The following is a 14,928-nucleotide window of genomic DNA, read 5'->3' as shown; positions in this document are numbered from 1 at the left end:
ACCAAAAGGAGTAGGTGAAGTTTATATTTAATGCAATCCCTTTTTTCTTACTGCTTGCATCACTCTGCTTTTCCCCTCCATAGAAGCCCCCTCACCCCATCACCTGCCATCTCTTATCCTACTCCACTCCTAGATGCCCAGATTTCTAGGTACCAATGTAATAAGTTGAGGAATAGTTCATTAGCTGTGTGCCAGTGGAAAGAACCACTCCCAGGTTGGTCTTCTGGACACTATGAAAGTCCTCTCTCACTTCTTATTCCACTTAATAATTTATTTTTGGGGATCTGGACCTTGTAGGAAGGAGGATCAGGGAACCTAGGAAGTCATCTATGCATGCTTCTTTGAAGTGGTGTCTGCCTATAAGTGGGGCCTGGCCTCAGATTCATGGCCCCATCACAGTGTCATTGTTTAGAAGTGAATGAGCATTTAGGGATAATGGTTCAAAAATATACGGCTCTCCTGTTTTACATAGGAAAAAAAGCCCACATTCCCTTGGTTAACTCTATGATGTACCACTTCTGATGTCTGGGGTGCTGGCTATTGAAGGATTCACAGTCTCTGGAAACAGTGGGGAAGAATTCACCTAGTGATGTCTGTTGGGGGCATAGAATGGACAAGGGTGGATTTGATGTTCCTGATGGAAGATTTCCATGCTCTTCCTCCAACCTACCATTCTTGTTCCATTTCCCCTTCCTTCTCTATGCTTTTTCTACCCCTTTGGTGCTATGGTTTGAAAAACTGAAATGAACCGAAGCCGTTTCTTCAAATGAAATTGCATATGGAAGATCAGTATGTAAAACAAATAAAAACTGCGTTACTCTAGAGATGAAGTGGGAAGGGGAGGTTCAGAGTCTACTGTGACCCCGAGGGTCTGCCTTGGGATCCCCTGGAACACCCCTCCAGCCTCTCTTCCTTGGACATATTTCACCCTTCCTCCCTCTTTGCTTTTCCTCTCGCCGTTCCCTTAACCTGGAACCTCAGTGGTCACCTCTTCCCTAAAACCTTACCTAATGCTCTCAAGCCGAACACATTTTCTCTGAAAACCAGAGCATTTCTCTTGAACTCACCTAAGGCTTTCATTGCTGCTCATTTGAGTCAGCTGCTCTGATATGCTATGGACACCTCTGGGTAGGTCTCTGTGTGGTGAGCAGTCTGAGGTCTGTGCAGTCAATTCTGGTAAAGATGCTAATGTTTTTATGTATGGATATTGTTTATTTTGTTTTACAGCTTTTACAAACTCTTTGTAGCTTCCCACTGCCTATATCCACCTACACGTAACCTTTTTGGATATCTTTCTGTTTTCGTAAAATTGGGGTAGTAGTATTATTGGCTCCAAAGGGTTTCTGAGATGTGTTAATTTATGCGAAGTGCTTATAACAGGGCCTGGCACAGAGTATGTGGTTGGTAAGTGTTATTACTCTCATTGTAATTATTATTACCTCAATGCTATTAGGATAAAAACACTTCACCTTGACTTCAATCCCAGGCTTCTGCCCAAGGGGAGGCCTGAATTTGCTTTTCCCTGGGATGCAGGAAAATGTGAACTTTTTGACTCTTGGCTTGGATTGTGGGTGTACAAAGTGAGAATGAGTCAAGGCCTCATTCACTATCTGAGAACATTCACACTGTTGCACCTGCTTGGAGAAGCTTGGATTCAACCAGCTAATTTCACATTTCCCACCCCCAGCCTGTGCCCTGGGGAAGAGCTTGACTTTCAAAGTCTTGCAAAGGCCTCCTCTCAATGGCTCAGTGACTGTGTTCTCTGGGGAGCGAGTGGGAGAAGGTCTGTGAGAGGCAGGGGAAAGCTGTGTCAGCTGCTGTCATGTTTTCTCAGGCAGTGTTCTCCCAGGGCGCCCATCCTTGCCTGTTCCCAGCGTGTGCATTTAAATCCAAACAGTAAGAGTGACCTTTTGCTAAAGAGACTGAGAACCTTTCAGGAAACTGCCCCCGAGGGAAACTATTGGGATGTCAGGTCCTTGGGTGGAGTCATTCAGCCTCATCTGCTATAACTGCAGCCACCATCCTGATAGGAAAGGCTTTAGCTGGGTCCTTGATGCTTGTCTTGGTGGGGGGATACTTTGTTTCTTCTTTGTTCTGCCTGTTTGCCTTCACAGTTGCTGGACAACTTATGTTTACCATGTTCTTTCTTCCTCGTAGGCGTCTATCTAGAAAAATTGCCCCCTCTCCTTCTCCCATCCAAATTTAGGCTTCAGATTTACATGCTCTTCCCCCAGAAGTCTCCCTTGAGCTCAAAGATTTTGGACACTCTTCCTTAAGCACCATGTACCTGCCTCCCCCATGATGCTCCAAACTCTGGGCATCATGGCCTGTTTCCTTGTCTGTCTCTCCTGCTGGAAAGTGACCTGTATCCCTCCAGGGACTGTGTGGTTTGTTCATGTTTGTAACTCTGGGGCCTGGCCAGCAACCTGGTTAAAAAAAAGCACAAATGAAGGAATGAAAACACTGAATAAATAAATGAATGAATAAAAGAATCAAGAATAAGTGATTATTTCTGTTCATCTGATTTCCAATGATCTGACCCAAGAATGAGAAGGTGAGTAGTGACACAGAAAAACAGATTTTCAAATATCCTTCCACAATAGCACTCTTTCAGTGATGAAATTGTGTGCAGCATCTCAATTTCTGGAACAGATAAAGCAGGAGGAGTTATAGGAATTCTGGTTATAAGAGTGAAGCCCGATGGTCTCATTTTTCCCTTCCTCCTTGGGCAGAGTTTGAGATCCATTGCCTCTAAAAGGATAATATTGGTTTGAAAAGAACTGAGCAGAGAGATCACACTCCAGCTGGGGTCCTGATTTCCTTATTAGTTGTGGTTAAAGCACATATTATGCATGTAGGTTGGCCCAGTTACTCTGCTAGGTGCTTTGTTTATAGCAATTTTTCATCCTCGCGGTCATCTTATGCAGTGTTTGCTTATTTCTCATTTGAGAAGGAGGAAACTGAAGAGTTTTCTAGAGAGTGGTTAAGCAACATGCCTGGGGTCCCATGACCATGGTATAGCTGAGTCAGGAGTCAAACCCTGAATTACCTGCTTCTGAGGGCTCAGCCCTGAGCAGGCAGTCACCTGTAGCAAAGCAGCAGAACTGCCCGTAAGAACAGCTGCCGTCCACTGACTGCAGTTGTGGCTGTTACTGTGTTAAGTTCTTCACAAGCATTAGCTTGCTGGACCCTCACTACACCCTCTGAAGTAGAGACTTTATTGCCATGTCACCACATGGGCACCAGACCAGCTCTGTATACCCTTCTCCGTGGTTATCAGGCCACCTATGGCCAACAAGGAGGTCAAGTAAAAAAAAAACCGATTTGCCCAAACATTTGCATGGCTTTTGTAACAAACCCACTTTTTTCTTTTTCTTTTTAAAGAGAAGCATAGATTACTTGAGACTGAGGATGCTAATTAGGTTTGGCTGCCTCAGCAGGAGAAAATAAATTGACCAATCTACTTTTTGGAAGCAGAAGGTGAGAAAGAGGCTACTTCTGAGCTGACTGCACCAAGAGACAGATCCTTGTTTCATATAAATTGTCTGTGAAAATTTCTCTAGAGCAACACAGGAGGGAAATCTGGCCCAAGTCCAGGATAAAGATGTTTGAAAATCCTTTCAGAAATTGTAAGTTAGATGCCTCTGCCATCTGCCCCATTTCTGTCTATTTCTGTCAAGAAATATGACCCTCTGACTCATAGAATTCTCAATGCACTGGAAGACTCCAGAAAGATATGCAGAGTAGGAAGTACTGCTGCTTCTCACGGTGGACAATTCAAAATCTCATGCAGTCTTTTCTGAATAGACTTACAGGCACTGAGAGCCCTGGGATAAAAGGTCTAATGAGAGATGCTTTTACATATGTATATTTTTTCCATGTTTGTCTATAGATTACCTTTTCATTTTTTTTTAAATTGACATATTAGTTGATTTATAATATTGTGTTAGTTTCATGTACACAGCAAAGTGATTCAGTAATACATATCTATATCTCTATATTCTTTTTTGTATTCTTTTCCAATATAGTTTATTATAATGTACTGAAGTTAGTTCCCTGTATGATACAGTAAATCCTTGTTGTTTATCTATTTCATATATAGTACTGTGTATCTGTTAATCCCATACTCCCAATTTATCCCTCCTCCCCCCTTTCACCTTTGATAACCATAAGTTTGTTTTCTATGTCTGTGAGTCTGTTTCTATTTTGTAAATGAGTTCATTTGTACTATTTTTTAGATTCTACATAAAAGTGGTATCATAATATTTGTCTTTTTCTGTCTAGCTTACTTCACTCAGTATGACAATATGTACATCCATGTTGCTGCAAATGGCATTAGTTCATTCTTTTTATGGCAGAGTTGGCTGAGTAATATATATATATATACCACATCTTCTTTATCCATTCATCTGTCGATGGGCATTTAGTTTTCTTCCATGTCTTGGCTATTGTAAATAGTGCTACTATGAACATTGGGGTGCATGTATCTTTTTGAATTAGTATTTTTGTCTTTTCTGGATATATGCCCAGGAGTGGGATTGCTGGATCATATGGTAACTCTACTTTTAGTTTTTTAAGGAAACTTCATATTCTTTCCCATAGTGGTTGCACCAATTTACATTCCCACCAACAGTGTAGTAGGGTTTCCTTTTCTCCACACCCTCTCCAGCACTTATTATTTGTAGACTTTTTGATGGTAGGTGCTTATATTAATGGCAGTGCCTGTCCAGTCTTCCTCCAAGGGGATCTTTGGATACCATGAAAGCAGGAAGCCTTATTGAGTACCGTTAGGAAGAAAAGGACTAAGAGCAGTGGAATTCTTTTGAAAATCAAGAGGATGAGATTATGAGGTTGTGATATTCATTAAGGCTAGTCATAAATATTTTGGTTCTGTTCTGGGCTATGGTAGGCTTGTGCTTCCCCAACCCCATTAAAAGTAGGCATGGCTGTGTGACTTGTGATGAGCATTGAAATGTATCAGTTCTGGGAGAAAATGTTAAAAGTCAGTGTGATTCATTATGTTCTCTTTCCCTCTGCCACGGTGACAAGTGATGACCAAGATGATTGAGATGGTGACTGATTCTTTAGCCTGACAATTACGGTTAATTTTATGTGTCAACTTGGCTAGGCTACGGGCCCAGTTGTTTGAGTAAACACTCTAGATATTATTTAGGGGTTATTTTTTCAGATGTGATTAATTTTTATTTATTTATTTTAAATTTATTTATTTTTTACGGCTGCATTGGGCCTTCACTGCTGCGTGCGGGCTTTCTCCAGTTGCGGTGAGTGGGGGCTACTCTTCGTGGCGGTGCTTGGGCTTCTCATTGCGGTGGCTTCTCTTGTTGTGGAGCACAGGCTCTAGGAGCATGGGCTTCAGTAGTTGTGGCACACAGGCTCAGTAGTTTTGGCACACAGGCTTAGTTGCTCCACAACATGTGGGATCTTCCCAGACCAGGGCTTGAAGCTGTGTCCCTTGCATTGGCAGGCAGATTCTTAACCACTGCACCACATCTAGGGAAGTCCCTAGATGTGATTAACATTTAAATTAGTGGACTCTGAGTAAAGCAGATTACCCTCCTTAATGTGGATGAGCCTCATCCAATCAGTTGAAGGCCTTATAAGCAGACTTAGGTTTTCCATAAAGGATGAAATTCTCCTCCTAACTGCAATATAGAGACCCAGTCTGAATTTCCAGCCTGCTGCTCTGTGGAATTGAGACCCAAGGCTCTAATAGCAACACTTATCTGAATTTCCAGCCTGTGTGAGCTTGGAGATTTTGAATTTGTAGCTCCACCATCATGTGAGCCAATTCCTTAAAATAAATATCTTTTTCTCTATATATATTCCATTTCTTTGCTCCCTTCTGACAAATATACTGGGTAAGGATGGGCTAGAGCAGAAACCATAGCCAACTCATAATAGAAATGTAGGATGAACAAGAAATAAACTTTTGTTGTTAAAAACCACTGAGAATTTGGGGTTTTTTGTTAGTGCAGCATAACCTGAACTATCCTTACTGATTGGGAACTTACAATAATGTTCCATTTATCTTTTTTTTTTCCTTATACTTTTTCAACAGCACAACTTAATCTCAGTTGGACTTCAAGATACAGCTTGACCTTAACAAACTTAAAGTCATTCTAATGATTATCCCTTCTCTAAATATTGATATGAAATATCAAAGCCAAATCTATAGAATATTAGCTAAGAGAAAGAAAATTTGGAAAGAAATTAACATTAGCTGATGACTTACTTCTGAACTGAACCAGGTACTGACTGAGCCATGGGCTTAGCATACATTATCTCATTTATTTCTATAACTAATTTATAAGGTATGTATTATTTTATTTTTAAGGTATGCATTATTATATTTTTATTTTATATTTTATGCATTATATTATTTTAAGGCCAAAGACACAGAGCAAATGAATGCCAGATGTGGAATTTTGAGTGAGAATTATGTGCTCTAAAGCTTATGGTAATTCTATCAATTAGGATTTTTAGCAGCAGAAAAGGAACTTATTGTAATAGCATCAGGTAGCTCACAGAATGGATAGGAAGGACTGGAGAACAGCTTCATAAAGGAATAGGTATGATGAGGGCGTCAGGGATCTAGGAGGCAAGAATGCTCCAATGGTCTCACTGGGAGAGGCTGCTGGAATGAATTGGCTTTTTCTGGTGTTTTATGCTTTTGTGCCATTTCTGGTCAAGTTCAAAGTCCTGAGTTCAGCTGGCCTAGCCTGCATGCTGGGCTTACCTTCTGGTACTTGCATTGACAGTCCCAGTAAGGCTACGTACTATTGGAGGATAGGTGATTCCTCAGAAGGACATCAGGGGCTGTTGTCACAAAAATCTTTGTGTGTGTGTGTGTGTACGGAAGGGGATTAATATTAGATAGCAAAAGGATGAACAACTATATGACTTGGTTTGGCTGGAAAAATCCCAGTTTCCTGTTGTCCTAAGGTAATATTAATAGAAGGCACCTTCATTCTTTGAAGTGTCCTAGTTTAGAGGATAAATTATGGGGTCATCAAATAGCACACCATATACACAGCACCATTACTTACATGAAGCCTCAAGTAGCTGAAATGGGACACATTTCATTAGGCATGGAGGGTCATTATGGAGTTTTTCTTTCCTCTGGATTTATTTTGGTTCAGCTCATAGCAGTATATTTCTAAACTCCTGAATCATTTTTATCTGACTGGCTATTATCTAGTTCTACCAGCTAGAAATCATATGCCCTTCGCCAATGAAGAATTATGCTGTTTAGGTGATACTCTGTCTCCTTGCTGATGAGAAGGGCTAGTGGTGATGGGTACTAGAACAATTTCCAAGCTTTATGTAGGGTTTTGATTGTTCAAGAGGCTGTACCAAGGGCATGTGTCAAGTTGGATGTAACTGTGAGCAGGTCCTATAGATCCCACTTCCTAGGTAGCTTTTGAATCCATCCATCCTACCTTCATTGCTTGCTTCAAGCTGCCACGATCTGTCACTGGGATTACCACCATTGACTTAAAAAAGTACACGATGTGAGAGTCTTGAGTTGTTTTATTTGGGGCAAAATGAGGACTGCAGCCAGGGAGACAGCATTTCAGACAGCTCTGAGAAACTGCTCTGAAGAAGTAGGGGGGAAGGTCAGTATATACGTGATTTTGGTGAAGGGGGAGTACATGCAGTCGAGCACAGTTTTTTGGGCTTTTTTTTGCAGAAGGTTTCTGCTAGCCATGGGGCGCAGTCATCACCAGGAAGGATTTTAGTGTTTTTCTAGATATAAGGAGATACAAGAATTGGGCTCATAAAATTGGCTCCTGAAAGTATCTAACTATCTGAAGACTGGTTCTGCCAGTTTTTCCCAGAGCACAGAGAGCCTCATTTCTGCTCTCTACCCTGAACCTCTTTCACGGGGGTGTTGAAAATCAGCAGCTGCAGCAGCACATGATTTAATCCTTGTAGCGGTAGATGGCAAGTGCCAACTGTAGTTGATACCACCTTCTGATTGGCACCTGGCCTTCAGTGTTGCCTCTGATCAATCTGTCATGTTGTGGCAGGTGGAGTGATCTTTCTAAGGTGACATCCTGATGACACTGGCCCCCTTGCTCTGTTGGCTCCTTATTGCTCTTGGTTAAAGACCAAATGCCTTCACCTGGTCTTCAAGACCTGCCTGATCTGGCCCAGCCTCCCTCCTCCGCCTCCTGTCTCAGCACTCTCCACCTGGTGCCCCTTCCTTCTGATGCTCTGGGACTCAGCCTTTTGAAGATGTTATCTCTTCTGTCTAGATATCTGTTCTCTCTGTTTCCCCTTTCCCCACTTAATTGTAACTCTTAGCTTAGTGCTAATAGTCATCTTATTAATAACTCATCTGTACAGAGCACTTATTTATGTGCCAGATGCCATGCTAAGTGCTTTGCTGGGAGTGTCTGCTGTGATTCTTTAAGCAAGCCTAGCAAGTACGTCCTACAGTTATCATTAGCATCCCTACATTATGGATTAGGAGGTTGGGGCTTCAGAGAAGGTACCGGGATACAGAGCCTGTAAGAGGTGGAGCCATGGTTTGAACCTGGGGAAGTGGTCACAGAGCCTGTGCCCTTAACTCTGTGCTGTGCGGCTGTAAGCATTTCCTGGAGGCAGCCTTTGCCTTCCCTGACATTCTAAGCCTGCATAGGTGCCTCTTCTCGGTACTTCCATAGCACAGAACTTTCTCTAGCATTGTCCTCAACACCCTGTACTGAAATGGTCTGCTTCCCTGTTTGTCTTCTGGAGTTTAAGATCCATAAGTTTAGTGTCTGTTTCATTCTTTTTTAGTCAAGTAGGCATAGTTCTTGTCACATGGCAAGGTGCTCAATGAAATGTTGGTTAAATGGATGATTAAAAATAAGATGTAGGTATTTAGGTTTTGATGAGTTATCAGGTGCCTCTTCCACTCTGCCTCTCTGCCTTGTTCCTCAGATTACTCTCCATTGGTCCAAGAACTGTTTCACCTGCTACTGTTAGCTTTTAATATCTCTTATTCTAGGCCTTTGCTTTTGAGAGTTCTTCCATGTGAAAGTCTCTCTTTTCTCCTCTCTGCTAATCCACGTTCTTCTTGCTTCAGGTGTCATTAGGGTATGACTCTTCTTTGGCTTAACTCATCTGGCTTTGCTTATCCATTTTCCTTAGTGGGACTGGAGACTTAAGGACTAACCCTGGGTGTGGCCTGGACCCATGTTGTCCCTCCTTATCTGCCTTCCCTTCATCATTAGGGAGATGGCATCTTGCCGATGAATAAATGACTGCCTTCCCTAGTTTCCCTTGCAGCTGGGAAGGAGCCTTTTGTTGACCTACATTTTGACCAATGATGTAACTGTTGTCAATGAATTCAGGAAGTGTCCTTTACAGGGAAGAGACACACCATTTTTCTTATTTTTCCTCTGCCCTAATGTCAAAGGTATAAGCTGCAGCTCAAGCAAGCGTCTTGGACCATGAGATCAAGAGCTACACACCAGAGGTGGTGGTATGGTGAACTGGTAGGAGGCTGAGACCCAGGCAACTTTGCATAACTTTCCTTCCATCCCTAGGTTGTCATCAGTGAGCAATACACACTCTTATTTTTAGCTTCTGTGTTATATGTAGTCAAACCAAATCCTATCTGATACATTGGTCTGTGGGAGTCTCCACATACTGAGGAGCATTGAGAAGTTGGGTGGTGACTCTAAGTGACAGCTGTCAGGGGGAAAGAGGTGGGTCTCTCCTAGGTATTTGAAAGATAGGCTTCTACACATGTAACCTTGAGTTCTGGCTGTGGCTCTGTCATGAATTGTCCCTATATTCTTGTATAAGATACATCATCTTTCTGGACCGCATTTTCCTACTGGGGATGGCTGGTTAGTGGATGAAGTTGGAACATGACCTTGGAAAGTCCTTGGTGTCAAAGGTCATGTCTCCAAGACAAGAACTGCTAAAGACAGAGATCTGGACCAATAAAAACTCATCTTGGCAGAAAATCTCCTCCTGTTATTTTTTTCTGAGACCTCTTGTGTCTCCTCCTTTGCTCTTCTGCAAATGTGCTTTCCAGGTCCTGGCTTCAGCCTGAGATGTGGGCTTTGTGGCTGGAGCAAATATTAGTGCTGCTTGTGAGTGATAGCTCTGACCCTGCTGTGCCTCTTAGAACTCAAAGTCTCATCTTGTTCTTTTGGACTATCTGGGATTCCATCTTTGTGAAGCCCGATAAAAATGTTTCCTTTCTAAAATTTTCTTCCTCTAGCAAGCTATTAACAAAAGCAAAGCTGGTAGGACCACTCTAATCCCTCTTTCACACACTCTTCTTTCTGCACATAACCATTGTGTATGTTGCTCTTTAAAATTTTTCTGACTTTCATTTACTCACTTAGACTTGACTTCATAGGAGTCAAGAGCATGTGTGCACACACGCACGTGTGTATGTGCAAGTTTATGAGTGTTCAGAGGGTGTAGGGAAACGGGAGAGGAGAGAGGACAGGGGGTGAGTATTCTGAGGTTAAAATCTAGTTGGCCCTGGTCCAGAACCTCCCTGGAGTTAGTCCTGAGTCTTGCACTCTACATCAGATGTCTCTGCATTAGAAACCATTCCATCCTTATGTATCTGGGTCATCAAGTCTGTACCTAACAGTATTTACTCCTTCCCAATCTCTATTATCAATGTCCCCATGGCAGACATTGATGATCCATCCCTGCCCTCTTCTCCTCTGAACTAGTTTCTCATGAGTTGGTGTCAACACGGTCTTCCCTTCAACCTTCACTGGTGAATTAAAGCTGGCTCAATCTGCACTGATTGGCTCTGGTCTCCCCTGGTAGAGTGTATCCCCCTCAAGGGCATGGACCTGTGCCTGGTGTGCTGAGCAGCCAGTGTACACCCAGGGAATATGGTGGCCACTGAGAATGCAAGGTGAGCTGGAGAACCCCTCAGGTACACTTCCATGACATTCCTCATCCATACCCACGCCAGTGTGCTTTATAGTACAGTCATTTTGGGATGCTCTTTCCAGAATCGAGCAAAAGAAGCCAGGGAATTGGGGTTGGATGAATTAGTTTGAAGGTCATGTGAACAAGAATGATTTGAAAACTGTAACTTACTGGTAGTGGAAGGAGCCCAGAAGCCAGAGAAGATTTGAACCCAAAGTCCGGATTTCTGCAATTTTCCTTGTGCAAATGCATGGAGCTATCTCCCTTTCTAATTTTTCCTGACTAATAAAGTGGGGATGGATAACAATGATTAGCTCCCAAACCATTAATGTGTAAACTCATGGTTGAAGGAACATGGCTTGGTAACCAGAAGCCCTGGATTTAAGTACTGCTCTTCTGCTTCCTGATGAACGAATCTTAGCAAAATCATCTATCTCTCTGAATCTCCCTTTCTTATCTATTAAATTGAACTAATAATAGCTTCCACTTCAGAGCAGGTTGTGAGGGTTAAATGAGAAAACATAGATGAATGTGCCGTGATGATTATGCATTTCTTATTATCACTAGGAATGGCAGTAATGACTTTCTTCAAAAGTCCCACCTTGAAACTATTCACACCTGACTTTTTCCAGTTTGTGTGTGTGTGTGTGTGTGTGTGTGTGTGTGTGTGTGACATAAGTGAGCTTTTCTGATGTATAGCAGCACAGGGAGGAGAAAGCTGTATCATTTGTGATTGTTTTCTGTTTTTTTTTTGGATGTGGTGTTATTAGCAGTAAGAGAATCACAGTAGCAGGGAGGTGACACCTTGCCCCATGGCCCAATGAGTTCAACAACATTGCTAGCCCCACCCTGACTTGTGCCTACTAAGCTTTGAGTACAGGGTTTATTAGACAGCAGAGACCATGCATAGACACATGATAGACTATGATGTGATTGGTGCCCCCTGGAATGGTGCAGTGCACAACTTGTACAACTGGATGGATGTGGTGACTCTGGTACTTAACTGTCCATCTATAGACCTCTAGATTTTCTCCTTCTGGAGTAGTAAAAAGGCAAAATATCCAGCTCTTCTGTTGGCATTTTTGTAGTGCTGGGGGCTATATTGGAGAGCTTTCCTCACCTGAATCATCAGAGGACCCCAAAATCAAGGTAGCATGCAGAGAAAAGAGCCATGAAGGAGGCTGAACTTTAGAAGCCAGCAGGTGAATCCAGGTGTTTTCCTAAATGAAGGGGCCTGAAGCAGCTATCAAAGTTGGGAGTGGAAACAAGAAATTTCAGAACAAGGGATAAGAACAAGTCCAAATAAATACAGTGCATAAAGAAGATTGAGTCAACTCCCAAGAGAAGGCAATGTTGATCTGAGATTTACTTTAATGTACAGGCTGAGGTATAATGGACCATGAACCTGCCAAGTTCAAGGGCCAAAGATTTAGTTTGGCTCTTTATAATAGAAGCCATCAAGCAACTATTTATTTTAAAGGTTTTACTTTCTCATGTAAAAGAAGATCAGAGGTAGGCATGAAAGAGCTGGTATGATGGCCTTATAGAATTACCTGAGAGCCAGCCTTCTTCTTTCTTTCTGTTTCAAGGTTTTCATCTCAAGGTCACCTCATGGCCCAAGATGGCTGCTGGAGTGCCAGCTATTTTCAGGAGAGAGGATGGGAGGAAGGGCAAAAGAGACAAGCTTCCTGGCTGAGTCAGCTCCTTTTTAAGCAATCTCCTGGAAGCCCCCTATACTTCAGCTAACTACCTTTGGCCAAAATTAGTCTCATGGCTACATCTAGCTGAAAGGGATATCAGGAAATTTGGAATTTTAGCTGGGTGCATTTCTGCCGCAAATAAAGTTGGGGTTTTGTTTCTAATGAGGAAGGGGAAAATTATTATAGACAAGTGATAGCCTCTGCCACAGGGGCCTTTTGCATATCTCTTTATATAACTATTTTTTTATTTTTAAAGATTCATTTAAAAATTTTTTTATTATTTTTATTTTTTATTGAAGTATAGTTGATTTACAATACTATCTTAGTTTCAGGTGTACAGTATGACTTAATGATTCAGTTTTTTTTGCAGATTATAATCCATTATAGGTTAAGACAATGGGTATAATTCCATATGCTATACAGTGTATCCTTGTTGCTTATCTATTTTATATATAGCAGTTTTTTTAAAAAAAAAATTTATTTATTTATTGGCTGTGTTGAGTCTTCGTTGCTGCACACGGACTTTCTCTAGTTGCAGCAAGCAGCTCTTCGTTGTGGTGCATGGGCTTCTCATTGCAGTGGCTTCACTTGCTGTGGAGCACGGGCTCTAGGCGCGCAGGTTTCAGTAGTTGTGGCACACAGGCTTAGTTGCTCCGTAGCGTGTGTGATCTTCCCGGACCAGGGTTTGAACCCGTGTCCCCTGCATTGGCAGGTGGATTCTTAACCACTGTACCACCAGGGAAGTCCCTACATATAGTAGTTTTATCTGTTAATTCTATACCCCTAATTTTCCCTTCCTTTTCTCTCCCCTTTGGTAACCATAAGTTTATTTTCTATATCTGTGAGTCTGTTTCTATTTTTCATATACACTTGTTTGTTTATATGGCTATTCTTGATGGAATTTCCCTTCTTAAAGCAAACACCAGGCACAGGTTATTGTGCTGGGCATATAGTTACTGCTCAGTAGATGCCAGCTGGGTTACTGAATTTGAACTCTTGTTCAAACAGCGCTGTACACTGATTGAAGGGCAGGGGAAAATATGAACTTCTCTTTTTGAAGACTTGGTGGTCATGGCCAGAACAAACATTCTCTGTAATGTCGACCTGGCTTGCAGAAAGCCCAACTGTTCCCAAAACTCAGCATGGGTCAGAACTTGATCTTTCCTTTGTTGCTGTTTCAAATGACAGTTCTTCATTAGTACATTGTGTAAGGTGGCTACTGGTGCCATAAGGAAGTGATTTGTGACTCATGAAATTGACTTCTTAGCCAGAAACACATTAAGCTAAAGTAATGAGGCAATGACATTTAAAAAAATCTATATTCCAAGGCATTACTTGCCAGCGATTGCTCGAGGAAACTTGGCTTTGACATGGCATACCAGCATATATTGAATATTGCAAACATTTTAGGGTCACTCGATCAATGGAAAAGCCAGACCATATGTGTTAGATCATTAGAAGTTCAGCTTTGTTGATTTATACTTTGAAGTGTCAATCATTACCAGTAAAAAAATTTTGAACATATACTGTGCTAGAATTTTTGGGAGGGGCAGCTAAAAGATAAATGATATTTGTTTTTTGCTTTCAGGGACCTTACCATTTACTGTAGGCCTGGGGTCCCCAACCCCAGGGCCGCACAGCAGGAGGTGAGTGGCGGGCAAGCGAACCAGTCTTCATCTGCCACTCCCCATAGCTCCCCATGGCTGGTGTTACCACCTGAACCAGGCCCCTCGTCCCCTGCCCCTTCCGTGGAAAAACTGTCTTCCATGAAACCAGTCCCTGGTGCCATAAAGGTTGGGGAGTGCTGGTGTAGGTGATGGAATGTGGATGGCGGAGTTAACAAGGTAGGATGTGTGGAGGTCTCTAATAGAGAGGCAGAGGGGCTCAGATTGGGATTGGGCAGGGCCGGGAAAGTGCATGGAAGTGCATGAAAGAGGTGAGGAGCTGCATCTTGAAGAATGGGGCAGTTTTGTATCCATGGAGACTGGTTAGAGAACAGCAGAGCAATTGTGATGAAGGCAGCAGCTGAGAAAAGCCCAGGAGAGAAGACAGCCTGGGGCATCTTCAGAGGCTGTAGAGAAATCACGCTGGGTACAGCAGGTGTAAATATATACTCTGGGAAAAGGGGCCCCGTAAGCACATACGCTTAGGGAAATGCTAGAGATTTTAATTGAATATTAGCACATTGAAGGCTCTGAGAAGGCCCATCTTTCAAGGAAAATTTACATCTATTTAATGTTGTTAAACAAATTTACAGGAGCAAGAAAGACCTTTTTTACCCAGATGCAGAGTGTTGGAAATGTGGTTT

Source organism: Hippopotamus amphibius, chromosome 5, assembly GCF_030028045.1.
Source record: "Hippopotamus amphibius kiboko isolate mHipAmp2 chromosome 5, mHipAmp2.hap2, whole genome shotgun sequence".
Classification (NCBI taxonomy): Eukaryota; Metazoa; Chordata; class Mammalia; order Artiodactyla; family Hippopotamidae; genus Hippopotamus; species Hippopotamus amphibius.
This window is presented reverse-complemented; position numbering follows the sequence as displayed.